Source organism: Onychostoma macrolepis, chromosome 21, assembly GCF_012432095.1.
Source record: "Onychostoma macrolepis isolate SWU-2019 chromosome 21, ASM1243209v1, whole genome shotgun sequence".
In the NCBI taxonomy this organism is placed as follows: Eukaryota; Metazoa; Chordata; class Actinopteri; order Cypriniformes; family Cyprinidae; genus Onychostoma; species Onychostoma macrolepis.
This window is the reverse complement of record NC_081175.1, coordinates 12865086-12883292: the sequence shown is the minus strand read 5'-3', so window position 1 is coordinate 12883292 and position 18207 is coordinate 12865086. Positions and strand designations below refer to the sequence as shown.

The following is an 18207-nucleotide window of genomic DNA, read 5'->3' as shown; positions in this document are numbered from 1 at the left end:
AGGAACAAGGAAAGCCGATCTGAGGATTACAGCAGACAGTCCAAGCAGTTTGATTATCACAGCTTAAAATCATTAATAAAGAGCATTTGATATCAGATATCAAATATCAAATCCGTCATGTCCTCTGTTTCCCAGGAGCTGAAAGACACATGAGTAGTTATATGTTGATTTATGAGGCTTTCTCTCTGGCATAAAGTTGGCCTGACGTTGGACGTTCGATATTCGCATATTTAGGGACCGTCTCTAAAGTTACATGCGATATTGGTATACATTATTCTAACTTCAAAAGTATATGAGCAGAATGACTTACAGTCATAAAAACAACTGTAAACTGTTCATCTAGGTGTCAACTATAATGCACACCTTTTACATTTTTTATATTTATTAAAATAAACTGTAAATTATATGTAAAAATTGCTATTTTTCACAACCGAATGGCCTCAAATGCAAAATATTCCATAATTTAAAGCTCAATAGCATTTGATGAGAATGACTTACAGTCATAAAAATAACAGTAAACTGTTCATCTAGGTGTCAACTATAATGCACACCTTTTACATTTTTTATATTTATTAAAATCTACTGTAAATCATTTGTAAAAAATGCTATTTTTCACTACCGAATGTCCTCAAATGCAAAATATGCCATTATTTAAAGCTCAATAGCATTTGAGGAGAATGACTTACAGTCATAAAAACAACTGTAAACTGTTCATCTAGTTGTCAACTATAATGCACACCTTTTACATTTTTGATATTTATTAAAATAAACTGTAAATCATATGCAAAAAAAAAAATGCTACTTTTCACTACCGAATGGCCTCAAATGCAAAATATACCATAATAATAAGTCCTTCTCTTCAAATGCTATTGAGCTTTAAATTTGCGTTTGAGCCCATTCGGTACTGAAAAATAGCTTTTTTTTTTTTTTTTTTACATATGATTTACAGTAGATTTTAATAAATATAAAAAATGTAAAAGGTGTGCATTATAGTTGAAACCTAGATGAACAGTTTACAGTTTGTTTTACGACTGTAAGTCATTCTCCTCAAATGCTATTGAGCTTTAAATTTGCGTTTGAGCCCATTCGGTACTAAAAAAAATTATTTTTTTACATGTGATTTACAGTTTATTTTAATAAATATAAAAAATGGAAAAGGAGTGCATTATAGTTGACACCTAGATGAACAGTTTATAGTTATTTTTACGTCTGCGTTTGAGCACATTCGGTACTGAAAAATAGCAAATTTTGCATATGATTTACAGTAGATTTTAATAAATAAAAATATATATAAAAGGTGTGTATTATAGTTGACACCTAGATGTACAATTTACAGTTTGTGTTATGACTGTAAGTCATTCTCCTCAAATGCTATTGAGCTTTAAATTATGGAATATTTAGCATTTGAGGCCATTCGGTTGTGAAAAATAGCATTGAATAAAAGCATGAATAGATCTATTCATGCTTTAAAGGGGTGGTTTACTGCTTTTTTTCTTTGCTTGATTGTGTTTATGGGGTGCAATATAACATGTCTTCGTGTTTCGTTTGTTAAAAAACGCCTTATTTTTCATATATTTCACCTTTATTGTAAGCCGCTTTCTCCTCTGTCATTTGAACGACCAGTTGACTTCCTGATTCTATGAAACCACTCCCTCAGAAACAGGCAATGGGCTCAGATTGGTCAGCTGGGCCGGTGTGTTGTGATTGGCTAAACTGCGTACTGCACATTGTCCGGAAACTTCACGCCCATTACCTTCATGGGCGACAGTCGCATGTGCTGCGGTCAAATGTAAATAATGGTGTCAATGTTGCCGTCTCAGTTTGAGCCAGAATTAGACCCAGAAAGCGGTAATGAAGAGAGTCAAGCAGAACTTCTGCAAGCACGGCTGTTACAAAACGTTTCTGAATGGAAGTTTGCTGTTGTGATTACATATAATTTTTTTAAGTTTGTACACGTTTGTCTTATACACACAAAATAGCATCGAACTAACTGGCCACTAAAGCCAGCGTTGGCATTTGTTTACGTCCTTGATAAAACTAAAACATTACGTCTGAAATTATACATGCAAATACATTTAAAATTATGAAATCTTACTTACAGGTTGTGGCCCAACAACTGCTGCCTCTGGTTTTAAAGTTGGAACTGCTCCATGTTTTAGTAATAGTTTCTGTGTGAATCCGGCATTGAACTCGTGTAGATTCTGGAAGCTGTCTTCCGTAAAATATAGATGTGGTAACTGTCAACAGTGTAATTTCACATATAAGACATTGACTTTCACACATCCTCATACGACGAAAATATTTAAGATTCGGGGTACGATTTCGTGCAAGACGGCTAATGTTATTTATTTGTTGCGTTGCCCTTGTGGTTTATGTTATGTTGGTAAGACTAGTAGACCTTTGAAAAATCGTATTTCTGAACATCGGTGTGCAATCAGACATCGCGATCCGAAAAGTTCAGTGGCTCAGCATTTTGTAAACTCGAGACATTCCGTTTCCACTCTTCAGTACATAGGAATAGAGGTAGTTAAGTGTCCACGGCGCGGTGGTGACATTAATAAATTACTTTTACAACGTGAGGCCTTTTGGAATTTTACATTAGATACTTTGTCCCCGAGAGGTTTAAATGATGACTTTGATATTCGTCCATTTCTTTAAATATGGAATGCCTATCCAATTATGTGGCTTTTTATACAGCTCCAATAAAGGTTTTGATGGTATTGGTTGAATTTATGTATGTAGGCAGGTATTAATTAATGTTGTTGTATTGTTTATTGAGAATTGTATTTTGTTATTTTTCGTTGTTGTTGTTTTTTCTTTTTGACTGCGGTTATTTTGGTTTATTCATTATTACCATTATTATTTTGGTTATATTGTGTTAGGTCATGTGACCTTTTGTTCACATGTATAAATAGAGGCATATCAGTGTTGTTCATTTGTCTGATGAAGAGCCTGTGTGCTCGAAACGTTACACTCTGTGAATTTTTTATAGATTTTTCTTTGATACTTTTGGAGCTTAGGTGTTGCCGACTTTGCATTTTCAATGTGATTATTAACTATATAATGGTCTATGGCTAATGGTAATTATTTTGTTGTGAGGGTTGGGAAATTAATTTTCTTTATTTGACTTTAAGTTAAACATTGGCCATTGAATGTAAATACAATCCTCCTGCTGACTCCACTGTAAAAATGTCCCCCTGTCCATTTGCTTGTGTTTTTTTTTTTTAAACCTCAACTCAAATTGGAATAAACAGCATGGAGTGTAAACAGCGGTTGAAATGGTTAATGCTTGCAATGAGGTGTCCTCTTATTGCAGGCAGGTCTTTTTGATTAAAATAAATGCATTCTGAAATATACAGACAAAAATATTTTTTTATTCTTGTATCATTTTTTTATGGAAATAAAACAGCAACAATTGACTAAAAGTTACTTCTGTCATATTTTTCATGGGCTCCTCCACTGATCTGTTTCCACGACAGGTGCTCCATCCTCAATGTCCAACAGAGACAGTTCATGTCCCAATGAGAGCCTAAGCATTACTGGAGAGAGCTTTGTTCTTTCTGACAGCTATTCACATGGGAGTCTCCTAAGATACCTCTGTCCGAGTGGATATTACCCATCAGTTCAGTCACATCTTTGTTAAGATGGACACTAGTCCTCAAAGACTAAAATGAGAAAAACCCCAGAGTGCAAAAGTAAGTAAACAAGGTATTATTTTGTGTCATTATGTCATGAATAAATACTTGGCTTATTTATTTTTATTATACTCATCTATAGTATGCGTTTATTCCAACCCATTCTCACACCCAACTCGTCACATATTGAAGCTTGGTCAGGACCACTTGGCGTCGCTTTTTGACGCTAAAGGTACCCCTTAGCGTCATTTTTCGACTTGCAGGGTCCTCCGTTGCTTTAAATAGGAAACCCTTAGCGTCAATATGCCGACGCCAAAATGGGAATTTTATTGTCATAATTAAATTATATATTGGGTAATAACATTGCCATTATTGCATATATGTTGGGGTGTGATTTTTCAATGTAAACAGCCACAACAGTTTTATTTATATTACAATATTTACACATTTGTGAGCACATAACCCAACCCCTGCCCCTAAACCTACCATTTGTCAATAAAACACAAGATATAACAGGCAGATACAACTACCGTCATAATTTATTTAAAAAATATGAATATTCCAAGTCTTCCGAGGCAAAACATTTGATTTGTGAGAGGAATAAACGCGATTGCCGTCTCCGTCCGCCGTTAAGCTCAGCCTGTGTGCTGCAGTCTGTGAGCGAATTCAAAAAATGCCGCCAGAAGAAGCCTTACGTCAGCCTTGGTTGTGAAATACTATTGGTTCTTGTGTGTCTCGTGACCGATTGCGTCATGCTGTTCTGACAGGCTATTGGCTCTTCTGTGTCTCGTGACCAATTGCGTCATGCTACGGGACTGGAGTATCTTTTGAATGAGATGTGAGCGCGTTAAGGGAGCGGAATCATTTTCAGCGATTAAAACCTTGTTTTGCTCTCTTCTTCTCACAAAGACTTCGTATGGCTTCAGAAGACTTGGAATGCAACATGACTTGTTTGTAATGCTTTTATACTGCTTGTTTATGGTCAGTTTTTGCAATAAATACCTGTGACTGCACTTATATTTGCCTGTTACGTGTTTTATGTTGTTCAGAAGTGGGTAGGTTTAGGGTAGGGGTGGGTTAGGTGCTCCAATAAAAGTATAAATGTATATAAAATGATTTATAAATTTTTTACAAATGCATGCAAACCATTAAACTAAGACAAACAACTGAAAACAACGGAGGATAACGTGTTGTCATTTTCCATAAGCGTCTTGACCTGACGCATAAAGCAAGTAACTGAAAGCAATGGAGATCCTATTTTGTCATATAATGACGCCTAGGGGCACCTTTGGCGTCTTCATAGTGACGCGAAAGGAGTTTGACCATGCTTCAGTTTTTGACGCCTTGGGAGTGAGAATGGGTTGGTTTATTCCTGCATTTATTCATGTCCAAATCCTCGTGTTTTTGAGAATGGAGAGGTGATTCCAAATAAAGCCAAGTACTATGCAAATGACACAACCACGTACTCATGTCATTCTGATTATACGTTCCGTGGCTCAGCGGTCCACGTTTGCAAGCCTAATGGGAAATGGAGTGGAAGCACACCAATTTGTGGACGTGACTGTGAGTAATCTCTATTACTTTGTAAATAAACAGACAGCAGTTTCCATATATGGAAGCATATGTGTAGCAAAATTCAATTTGAAATGTAATATGCAAAATGGCAATGCAATATGTAAAATGGCAATGTATTTCTGTATTTAAATTTATTTTCCTATACCATATGTGCAACATTTAGTGCAAAATGAAAATGAAAATTCAATTATATAATTTAAATTTACCATTGTCTACACTAGTTTTAATATGCAAATTAAACACATTTTAAAGCTTTATAAGTTGCAAAATGAAAATATATTACCCAAATTGAGTAGATATGTTTAACATGTCCAAGCAAAAACTGTAGCAAAATTATCATTTAAATGCTGTTTTTCCTAAATGCATTTAGACTTAAGGGGTAGGACACTTGGGATTGCATTTTCATTATGATACCACTTGATAATTGTAGCAAAATGCAAAGCCAAAGGTGCAGCAAAAGGGTAGCAAAATGGTAATTTAAATGTCTTTTCATTTTTCTTAAATGCATTGACACTTACATATATGACGTTTCAGTTGCATTTTCATTAAATACCCTGCGATGAATTGAGGTGCATCTCAATAAATTAGAATGTCGTGGAAAAGTTCATTTATTTCAGTAATTCAACTCAAATTGTGAAACTTGTGTATTAAATAAATTCACTGCACACAGACTGAAGTAGTTTAAGTCTTTGGTTCTTTTAATTGTGATGATTCTGGCTCACATTTAACAAAAACCCACCAATTCATCTCAACAAATTAGAATACTTCATAAGACCAATAAAAAAAACATTTTTAGTGAATTGTTGGCCTTCTGGAAAGTATATTAATTTACTGTACATGTACTCAATACTTGGTAGGGGTTCCTTTTGCTTTAATTACTGCCTCAATTCGGCGTGGCATGGAGGTGAACAGTTTGTGTCACGGGATGGGAGAGACGAAGACTCAAATGCTGGCAAAAGGAATCTTCTTTATTAACAAATTACAAAATAAACAAAAACACAATTGAAACCACCCCGAAGGGGAAAAAGCCAGAGAAAACACAAGCACTGAAAACAAGACATACACGAGGCACAGGGCAGACATAAATCACAGGCATACCTGGCAAAAAGTGAGACAAACGAGCCCAGAACAGAAAACACAGGGAGCTTAAGTAGGGACGGCAATCAGGAACACAGCTGGGGCAAATTAAACAATAATGAGGTGAGTGGAGTTTGGGGAATTGAACTGGGAGACAGTGACCTCTGGTGGTGAGAGGGAGCATCGTGGACCCGGATTCATGACAGGACCCCTCTAAGGAATGGCTTCCAGACATTTCCAAGCACCCAACCAGGGGATGGCCAGGCGGAACGGAGCAGGGAAGGGAGGGATGGGGGCCAGGTCCATGTGCTGGTGGGGGACCTGGGGACTGAGGCAGTGCCGGCGGGATGGGGACCCAGGGCAGAACCAGCGCCACCACAGCAGTGTGTGCGGAGCTGCCACCCTGAACGGGCAATGGCTGGCTCCGCTGCTCGGGAGCCTTGTGAACGGGCGGCGCCGCCTCGGGAGGATCATGAGCGGGCGCCGCCGAGAGGAACGTGAGCGAACACCGCCGCTTCGGGAGAATCGGGAGCTTTGTGAGCGGACACCGCCGAGAGGAATGTGAGCGGACACCGCCGCCTTGGGAGGATCATGAGCGGCGCCGCCGCCGAGAGGAACGTGAGCGGACACCGCCGCCTCGAGAACCTTGTGTGCGGACACCGCCGCTGAGGACCGCGAGCGACACCGCCGCTGAACCTTGTGTGCGGACACCGCCGCTGAACCTTGTGTGCGGACACCGCTGAACTTGTGTGCGGACACCGCCGCTGAACTTTGTGCGGACACCGCCGCTGGAACCTTGTGTGCGGACACCGCCGCTGAACCTTGTGCGGACACCGCCGCTGAACCTTGTGTGCGGACACCGCCGCTGAACTTGTGTGCGGACACCGCCGCCTCGGGAACCTTGTGTGCGGACTCTGCTACTGGGATCCTGTGAGATCGTGAGCGGCCACCGCCGCTGGAACCTTGTGAGCGGACACCGCCGCTGAGGACCGCGAGCGGACACCGCCGCTGAGGACCGCGAGCGGACACCGCCGCTGAGGACCGCGAGCGGACACCGCCGCTGAGGACCGCGAAGCGGACACCGCCGCTGAGGACCGCGAAGCGACACCGCCGCTGGAACCTTGTGTGCGGACACCGCTGAACCTTGTGTGCGGACACGCCGCCTCGGGAACCTTGTGTGCGGACACCGCCGCTGAACTTGTGCGGACACCGCCGCTGAACTTGTGTGCGGACACCGCCGCTGAACCTTGTGTGGACACCGCCGCTGAACCTTGTGCGGACTCTGCTACTGGGATCCTGTGAGGATCGTGAGCGCCATCGCCGCCTGAACCTTGTGAGCGGACACCGCCGCCTCGGGAGGACGCGGCGGACACCGCCGCCTGAGGACCGCGAGCGGACACCGCCGCCTGAGGACCGCGAGCGGACACCGCCGCTGAGGACCGCGAGCGACACCGCCGCCTGAGGACCGCGAGCGACACCGCCGCTGAGGACCGCGAGCGGACACCGCCGCCTGAGGACGCGGCGGACACCGCCGCTGAGGACCGCGAGCGACACCGCCGCTGAACCTTGTGTGCGGACACCGCCGCCTGAACCTTGTGAGCGGACACCGCCGCTTCGGGATCCTGTGAGGATCGTGAGCGCCACCGCCGCTGACGATCGTGAACGCCACCGCCATTTCGACGATCGTGAACGGCTACCGCCGCTGAACCCTGTGTGCGGACACCGCCGCTGAACTTGTGTGCGGGCACCGCCGCTTCAGGGATCCTGTGAGGCATGCAAACCATTAAACTAAGACAAACAACTGAAAACAACGGAGGATAACGTGTTGTCATTTTCCATAAGCGTCTTGACCTGACGCATAAAGCAAGTAACTGAAAGCAATGGAGATCCTATTTTGTCATATAATGACGCCTAGGGGCACCTTTGGCGTCTTCATAGTGACGCGAAAGGAGTTTGACCATGCTTCAGTTTTTGACGCCTTGGGAGTGAGAATGGGTTGGTTTATTCCTGCATTTATTCATGTCCAAATCCTCGTGTTTTTGAGAATGGAGAGGTGATTCCAAATAAAGCCAAGTACTATGCAAATGACACAACCACGTACTCATGTCATTCTGATTATACGTTCCGTGGCTCAGCGGTCCACGTTTGCAAGCCTAATGGGAAATGGAGTGGAAGCACACCAATTTGTGGACGTGACTGTGAGTAATCTCTATTACTTTGTAAATAAACAGACAGCAGTTTCCATATATGGAAGCATATGTGTAGCAAAATTCAATTTGAAATGTAATATGCAAAATGGCAATGCAATATGTAAAATGGCAATGTATTTCTGTATTTAAATTTATTTTCCTATACCATATGTGCAACATTTAGTGCAAAATGAAAATGAAAATTCAATTATATAATTTAAATTTACCATTGTCTACACTAGTTTTAATATGCAAATTAAACACATTTTAAAGCTTTATAAGTTGCAAAATGAAAATATATTACCCAAATTGAGTAGATATGTTTAACATGTCCAAGCAAAAACTGTAGCAAAATTATCATTTAAATGCTGTTTTTCCTAAATGCATTTAGACTTAAGGGGTAGGACACTTGGGATTGCATTTTCATTATGATACCACTTGATAATTGTAGCAAAATGCAAAGCCAAAGGTGCAGCAAAAGGGTAGCAAAATGGTAATTTAAATGTCTTTTCATTTTTCTTAAATGCATTGACACTTACATATATGACGTTTCAGTTGCATTTTCATTAAATACCCTGCGATGAATTGAGGTGCATCTCAATAAATTAGAATGTCGTGGAAAAGTTCATTTATTTCAGTAATTCAACTCAAATTGTGAAACTTGTGTATTAAATAAATTCACTGCACACAGACTGAAGTAGTTTAAGTCTTTGGTTCTTTTAATTGTGATGATTCTGGCTCACATTTAACAAAACCCACCAATTCATCTCAACAAATTAGAATACTTCATAAGACCAATAAAAAACATTTTAGTGAATTGTTGGCCTTCTGGAAAGTATATTAATTTACTGTACATGTACTCAATACTTGGTAGGGGTTCCTTTTGCTTTAATTACTGCCTCAATTCGGCGTGGCATGGAGGTGAACAGTTTGTGTCACGGGATGGGAGAGACGAAGACTCAAATGCTGGCAAAAGGAATCTTCTTTATTAACAAATTACAAAATAAACAAAAACACAATTGAAACCACCCCGAAGGGGAAAAAGCCAGAGAAAACACAAGCACTGAAAACAAGACATACACGAGGCACAGGGCAGACATAAATCACAGGCATACCTGGCAAAAAGTGAGACAAACGAGCCCAGAACAGAAAACACAGGGAGCTTAAGTAGGGACGGCAATCAGGAACACAGCTGGGGCAAATTAAACAATAATGAGGTGAGTGGAGTTTGGGGAATTGAATCCGGGAGACAGTGACCTCTGGTGGTGAGAGGGAGCATCGTGGACCCGGATTCATGACAGTTTGTGGCACTGCTGAGGTGGTATGGAAGCCCAGGTTTCTTTGACAGTGGCCTTCAGCTCATCTGCATTTTTTGGTCTCTTGTTTCATTTTCCTCTTGACAATACCTGGTCTGGTGAGTTTGCTGGCCCGTCAAGCACACCAACACCATGGTCATTTAACCAACTTTTGGTGCTTTTGGCAGTGTGGGCAGGTGCCAAATCCTGCTGGAAAATGAAATCAGCATCTTTAAAAAGCTGGTCAGCAGAAGGAAGCATGAAGTGCTACAAAATTTCTTGGTAAACGGGTGCAGTGACTTTGGTTTTCAAAAAACACAATGGACCAACAACAGCAGATGACATTGCACCCCAAATCATCACAGACTGTGGAAACTTAACACTGGACTTCAAGCAACTTGGGCTATGAGCTTCTCCACCCTTCCTCCAGACTCTAGGACCTTGGTTCCAAAAGAAATACAAAACTTGCTCTCATCTGAAAAGAGGACTTTAGACCACTGGGCAACAGTCCAGTTCTTCTTCTCCTTAGCCCAGCTAAGACGCCTCTGATGTTGTCTGTGGTTCAGGAGTGGCTTAACAAGAGGAATACGCCAAATTCCTTGACATGTCTGTGTGTGGTGATGCCTTGATGCCTTGACCCCAGCATCAGTCCATTCCTTGTGAAGTTCACCCAAATTCTTGAATCGATTTTGCTTGACAATCCTCATAAGGCTGCGGTTCTCTCGGTTGATTGTGCATCTTTTTCTTCCACACTTTTTCCTTCCACTCAACTTTCTGATAACATGCTTGGATACAGCACTCTGTGAACAGCCAGCTTCTTTGGCAATGAATGTTTGTGGCTTACCCTCCCTGTGAAGGGTGTCAATGATTGTCTTCTGGACAACTGTCAGATCAGCAGTCTTCCCCATGATTGTGTAGCCTAGTGAACCAAACTGAGAGACCATTTTGAAGACTCAGGAAACCTTTGCAGGTGTTTTGAGTTGATTAGCTGATTGGCATGTCACCATATTCTAATTTGTTGAGATAGTGAATTGGTGGGTTTTGTTAAATGTGAGCCAAAATCATCACAATTAAAAGAACCAAAGACTTAAACTACTTCAGTCTGTGTGCATTGAATTTATTTAATAATAGTAAAAAGTTTCACAATTTGAGTTGAATTACTGAAATAAATGAACTTTTCCACAACATTCTAATTTATTGAGATGCACCTGTAGTTTAAGTCATTGTGGATTTGAAAATGCATTCCAAGCCGAGCACGCCCCCTACCTGTCAATCATTACATCAAGACAGGGCTTGGCAACAGGACGCACGATAGGTCAATATTCACCATTAACCAAACGCTTTTCACCTGCCAGAGCATCTCTCACCATTTACACTCGGCTTGATGCACATAAGCAAACAGACAGTGCTGTTCTACTCTTATTTACTACCTTACCTTATATTTTATTACTCTTTTATTTTTAATCCGTAAAATAGCACGTTCCGTGGCACCTGAACTTCACGCGCCTGCCACAACATCTCCCACTGTTTACAGCCATCAGACACCTTGGCTGTGGCATGTTCTGTGACAGCTGCGCCTAGATCTGACTGGTGAACTGTCGTCTGGGGCAGGCACAGTGAAATCAATGATTACACACACACCACCATTAAAATGCTTCTAGAAAAGGTATGTCGATTGTCAAATCCTCAGAGTTTGCTGTAAGTGAAGTTGTACGACCACTTATAAGCATTGTTTTTAGGCTACTGATGTATAATGCAGCCTTTCCTAAAATCTAAAAGCAGTAATTTAATTGTTGTTCATTTTCATGTTAAAGGTTCTGTAATAATATAAATAGCCTACCAATATTTGAAAAGGAAGAATTGCCATTGTGATACACTGATGCTCTCAAGAGTGAACTTACACTTTTAACCTCCAGAAACCTCAGAAATATGAACAGAAACCTCCAATATGAGCATTGGTGTGTTTCAGGAGGGTCTCCCACAATCCACTGCATACTTGCTGCATCTCAGTGAAAATCCTGTGTCACATTATGGAAACGTTAACTGCGCCGAAATGTGCAGTGTTGCGTCCATCTTTGAATTCTAAATGCTCTTTCCCAAAAGATGAGTTATTACCCAGTCTCCCCAAACTATGAGATCCTGATGTTTGCTACAGATGTTAATCGGATAATCTCTATGAAGGACTTCAAAAGAAATGAACGAAATGCAGGAAACCTAACAAATATTTTTAAAGAGCTGGACAAATTTACTCATGAGAGTAAGTATTCTGTTTGAATGTCTATTTTTGAGTCTTATTTTATACATGGAATTAGATTTTTTAGAGATTATTATTACATAATGATATACTAATAGAACATTTACTTCTAACTATGAAAATACATTTGTGCATTGTTGTCCTATGTAATAGTTAAACAAATCTTACTTTCTTTTTAAAAATCCCAATTAATGTTGTAATTTGTTTCAGTTGTTTCAATCAGAAAATGTTTCTCATAAACCTGCTGACTGTAATATTCTGGTGTGAAAAAACAGGTAGACGTGATAAAACAGGTACCAATATCACCAAAGTCTATTCAGAGATTTTAGAGAGCATGAACAGAGGAGAACAACAATGCAATGGCCTTCAATGAGACCCAACACATCATCATAGTGTTCACTGGTGGTATTGACATCAGTATTTACACTGAAAAAAATAAGAAGTTAAATTTACTTAATTTTTTTAATTTACTAAGTTTTTTGCACAAATATTTTTTAAGTAAAATTTAAATAAGGAATTAAGTAAAATCTACTTAACTAAGTTATCTAAAAGTAGTAAAGGAAATACGTAAATTTAACATGACCAGGTAGAGTTTGATGAGTAATTTCTACTTAATTATTTTAAGTTTACCCTACAATACTCAAGTACATTTCACTCGGTCACAGTTTGTAAACTTTACTCAAACAACATAGAACTGAAAAAAAAAGCCTATAAGGCATGTGGTTAAGTTACAAGCACGTATGTAAGCAAGTAGACTGCTCATTATTCAATTAAGGTAATATGTTGACTCAATATAGTTATTAACTGAATGAACACAGAGACCTGAATACTTGGCACAAGATACACAATGATGGTGACAATCAGTGAATAGTGTTCGAGTATGAATGGGTCATTTTGAGTAAAAAATGAACTCCAAATGTCACAAAACAGCAAGTTACTTAACCTAACAACAAAAGAAACCACAAAACAGTGTAAATACATCTCGAAAACAGCAAATAAAAAATTACCTTATTAATTATTCATGCCCAAGTGCATGATGGGAACAACGGGATCATGACGTTGATATTTACTTAAACAATATTTGTAAAAATAACAAACAATTCCAAGTTCAAACTTTAAATTCTACAAGCTTAAATTGAGTACTAATATTGAATTTACTCTTTTATTTAAATTCTTGCCTGAACTAAATTATTTAATGTAGAAATTACATTTGTTTTTCTGTAGTATTTACTTATCTGTAGTATCATTTTTATCAGTGTACATACAATACATACAAATTAATATATTATTAAAATACCCATGCACAGTATTACAAATTAGAATAGAGATCAACTTTGAAGCAAACATTCACTTTAATTTATCTCGTCTTACTTCATAGGTCAGGCAAACATGGAGGTAAATCCTGAATGTAAAGTGGACCAGATCAAACGTCTTGTCACTAAAAATGATCCAAAGCGGGAGAAGAAACTTGCTGAACTTTTAAGTGAAATTGCTTGGACTGTAAGTATTTTTTTAAAAGTCTGTTTCATTAACAAGCAGTATCATCAGGGGCAGCAAAAAAATATACATATTTGTTCATAAGTCTTCATTATTGATTTCATATTGATATGGATCTGCCTCCTCTTTCCAGATCTTTTTGTATTTGGAGTTGGAGATGACGTGTATCAAGAAATCGCAGAGGGACCAAGAAATAGCATTAACACTATTGTTTGGATGAATCAGTTTCACAGTTCCTGACCTCTTGTAATAATTCTTTAAAATTTACAGTGTTAATTGTTGCTGTTATTATTAACCTGTTGTGCCTGCTTCCTTGCACAGATGAGAACACCAGTGTAGTGTAGCCAATGTTGGATCATGTCTCAGGCATCACCACTTCTGCTAACTTCACTGATGCTAGCCAGGATGGTCTCCAGATTTCTCTCCGAGCTTCAAAGAGATTCCAAGAGGGAAGGGACGTAGTACCCCCCCATCACCAGGTGGAGCCCCTACCCATGGCCCAGACACACTCAAAAACCACAATACACATAGGAAAAGGACATTGGCTCAATTTCTCCACAATAAAACTGTCACAAAATGTACTTATATACAAACGTATGAATGTATCCTTGCCTTAATGTTCTCCAAATCTGGCATGCCTAGTGTCAAAATAATCCTCTTGTGATTGATGTTGAATAGTATGTTGCCATAACTTGCACCATACTCTTTTTTTTTTTTTTTTTACCACACTTTGGCTTAATATTGCACAAATCCTTCAGAACAACATAAGCATGCAAATAAAGGTGTCTGGTAAGACAAAGAAATATTTTCCCTCTCAAAATTCAGGCATTGGCCAGTCCACCAAGAAGGAGTGTGACCGGAAGACGGTTAAAAGACCCTAACCCAAACCAATCATTGCTCAAACCCTTTGACGCAGACACTCTCCAAGACTCATTCCTCTGGAGTCTGACCTTTCGGCAGTTTTACCTTAAAGCAACTTTGTCGATTTGCTGTGGACTCTCCGATCTTCAGAAGACCCTGACAAAAAGCTTCCAGCTCACTCCTAACATACTCATCAAGTATCTCCGTTGTCTACCACATCCGGACTCTTATTTAGCAATAAAGCCAATGCAAGCAGCTGTTTTCCAACTATTTAGATGCATGTATCAGTTTGGGCCCCTTTATTAAGGTGATTTTGATTCTCTGATGATTCTCATTAGGTTGTGGTTAACTGATGTTAAATACTGCAATTTTTTTGTTCTTCTCTTTCTCTTTCCTTACTCTCCTTCATTCTGTATTTATGTGTTTTGCTTAGTTTAGTTGTATGTTACCTGTAGTTTCTTTTATTAAACCCTTATATTCACAATAGATTGCCTCTGTTTGCTGCTCACAGTTTGGGGTCACAGAAATGTTGATCTTGCTACACGCTAATGCTGCCTTCACATGCTTTTGGAACAGAGTTTGTACAAGGTGCTTTAAGTACTTGAATTTGACTTTTTGAAATTTAAATTCTGGAAAACCCTTGAAAACAGCCATATTTATGAAAAGGTTCTTGAAAAGTATTTGAATTTTTAAACGGCAGTATAAATGAAATTAGTGTTAATTTCACGCAATCTTTGGGGGGACGCTAGGGACATGTCCCTACCATTATCCAGCCACTACCAAACTGTCCCTAGCAATAATTTTGATCAAATAATTAAATATATTATATATGTATTTGTTTTCGTCATTTCAGACGCATCTGAAACGTCATATCATTGATTAAATATTATTACCTAACAAGTTAAAGTAAATACTGTACGTTAGAAAACTGCGCGCTCGGACGTGCATTTAATACTAGGGCTGTAAGATTCCGAAATTTTTGGAATCGAGTCTGTTTCCGATTCCTGGTTCTGGAATCGATGGGATTCGATTGTTCGATTGTTTTCGATTCTTGTTTTTTTTTTTAGATCGAAGGAACCTAATCTCGCCATGACTGCAGGATAAGGTCGTAGAAACTATCCTTCTCATAATATGAAGCTTTATTTGTAAAAAATGACGATAAATTTCTATAGCTATGATTGATTTTTAAATAGTAATTTTGTCTGCTTTGCCCGTGAAATTAGTCATAGCTCACTGATCAGCAAGGACATGCATTTATCGCATGAACTGGACATGAAGTGTCTAAAATAAATGTGCAAAGTTCAGCTGAATGATGAAGTTTACTTTGACTGTATGCTTTGGACAAAATTAACAAACTGTACATTGAAACAAAATAACCAGAACATTAACAATAACACTGATAGAGCTCGTGGTTTATCTGTCAATCAGATGCTCGGCCACTGATCTATGCTCGTGACGTTTTCTTTTAGAATTATCATTGGCTGATAGAAGTAAAAGAATAGTATTTTAGATGGAAATAAGATCCTCAATCAGTTCATGATCTATTCTGTCGTGCAGCGCTCAAAATTGTGGACAACATAAGCCAGTTCCACCGTAAAATAACCCCTGAATAATTTTTTTTTTTTTTTTTAACTGGCCATTAAAACTATCCGAAAGAACCTTTTCGTGGAAACGAATCAGACTTCTAATCACTTTTAGCGAGCATGAGGCGAAGGGTAATATAAATATAAAAATGAAATAGATCTTTTATATATAAAAAATAATCTTTTATCTCACAACTGTAATTACGGCTTTTATCGAGCGTGAGGGAGGCGAACGGTGCTTCTCAAACGGAAGGCTACATTCTCAAATTCTGATGATCTCAGTACCGACTCGTTTTCTTTCAGTTTATTTTCGTGAATTTAAATGTGTGCAGCCTTCCATTTGAGAGGCACCCATAGATAAGCTTTGTTGAACTGAAAAAAGCTCTGAATGAGGAGTCGATTCCTCTTGATGGGATCGATTCCAAAGGACTCTCGATTCCCAACGCCTCGGAATCGAGGAATCAATTCCCAGCTCTATTTAAAGGGATCCCCGGGTATTAAGACATGTATAGCTTAATATAACGTAAATGATGTCTCTTATTTAAATATGTAGTAAAAATTTTTACATAAAAAATATGTAGTATGTTGTTTGAAAAAATCGACATCGTTTTTGGACTATGGGGGGCGCCATTATTTTACGTGCACAGTACATTCTGCGTTGATGACTTCAAATGGTTGCACTCACAACTCAGAAAATAAAATACTGATCCGATACCACATTGTGAAGCTTTTGGTTGTAATTTTCAGTCGAAGGGCAACAAAAGAAGCGATGTAATGTAAGACTTCACATAGTTGTGGCAAGACAGTGGAGTTCCTTTCCGAAGCAGATTTCCTACAGAACATGCGCACAAAGCAATTATTTACCATACAGGCAAAAACTTATGTACAATTTTAGTAATGAGTCCTTTTGGATGTGCAGCAAACAAAATGCATATTTCATTTCCATTATAGGCTAATAATAGCAGTAGTGGACTGTAACTTGAGCTGCTACTGTAGCATTAATTTGTAGCCTACTTGTCCTTTTACTCAAGTAATTTTTTAAATGAATAGGCCTACTTATAATTTTACTGGAGTAATATTTTATTGGGGTATCTGTACTTTTACTCAAGTACTTGATTTGTGGGCCACAGCCTGATTATTAAGTTAAGTCGTGACATATTGTCAAGTATGGTGACCCATACTCAAAATGGGCCACAGCCTGATTATTAAGTAAAATCGTGACGTATTGTCAAGTATGGTGACCCATACTCGAAACGGTGCTCTGCATTTAACCATTCCAAGTGCATGGAACAATGCACACCCACACACATAGTGAACACACACCGGAGCAGTGGGCAGCCTTGCTCCAGCACCCGGGGAGCAATTAGGGGTTCGGTGCCTTGCTCAAGGGCACCTTAGTCATGGTATCGATGGTGAAGAGAGTGCTGTTCATTCACAATCCCCACCTTCAATTCCTGCCGGCGCGAGAATCGAATCAGGTTACAAGCCCAACTCCCTAACCATTAGGCCACGACTACCCCTATTATAATGACTATTTGCGTATAACTGTTAAGTAGTAGTTATTTCCTAGTTATTTTTCTTGAACCTTAACTAGTTGTTAATAGTAGTTCTTCAGGAGGTATGACAGAATACATTAGTTATTGATTAGCTAACTTTTACTTAACACAATCATAAAATTGTATTACATACTGATTAGTTAACACATCTTCCCAGAGGTGGGTAGAGTACAAAACATGGGGAAACATGGGTTCTGAGCTATACCGTGGAATTTACACATATGGGATCCACTTAAGTCACTACATATGGAACCCAGCCCTCTACCGGTTCTCACAGATTCATCGAGTCATGGTGGTCTGGCTGCCGAGGGGATGGAGGAGCTCCACAGGGTCTACAGTATGGACACTCTGGAACGGTTTTAGCAAGCCGACACTAGCCGGGGCCTTTCGGAGCTTCTACCCGTTTGAGGTGAGAACACAGGAGGATGCCGGGGTCGCCAAGGGGGTTGCCCAGCCCGCAGCTCTACAAATATCTGTCAGCGAGGTGCCACAAGCCAGCGCCCAGGAGGATGCAAAACTCCTAGTAGAGTGGGATCGCAACCTGAACCAAGATCTGCCTGATAAACCAGGGTGATGGCATCCACTATCCAGTGGGCCATCCTTTGCTTAGAGATGGCATTCCCCTTCTGCCAGCCTCTGAAACAGAAAAGAGCTGATCTGAAGTCCTAAAGCTTTGTGTCCGGTC

The 18207-nt window shown here is 39.7% G+C and overlaps 1 long non-coding RNA gene across 2 annotated transcripts; it reads left to right on the top strand.

Annotated features, from left to right (window-relative positions):
- Positions 1 to 8247: 8247 nt before the first annotated feature.
- LOC131528204 (uncharacterized) lies at positions 8248 to 14814 on the top strand. Of its 2 annotated transcripts, XR_009267816.1 has the most exons (7): positions 8248 to 8485; positions 11248 to 11437; positions 11688 to 12028; positions 13404 to 13525; positions 13656 to 13754; positions 13844 to 14001; positions 14348 to 14814. It is a non-coding gene; the product is annotated as an uncharacterized LOC131528204 (long non-coding RNA). The 2 variants fall into 2 exon arrangements; XR_009267817.1 differs by lacking the exon at positions 13656 to 13754.
- The last annotated feature ends 3393 nt before the right edge of the window (positions 14815 to 18207 follow it).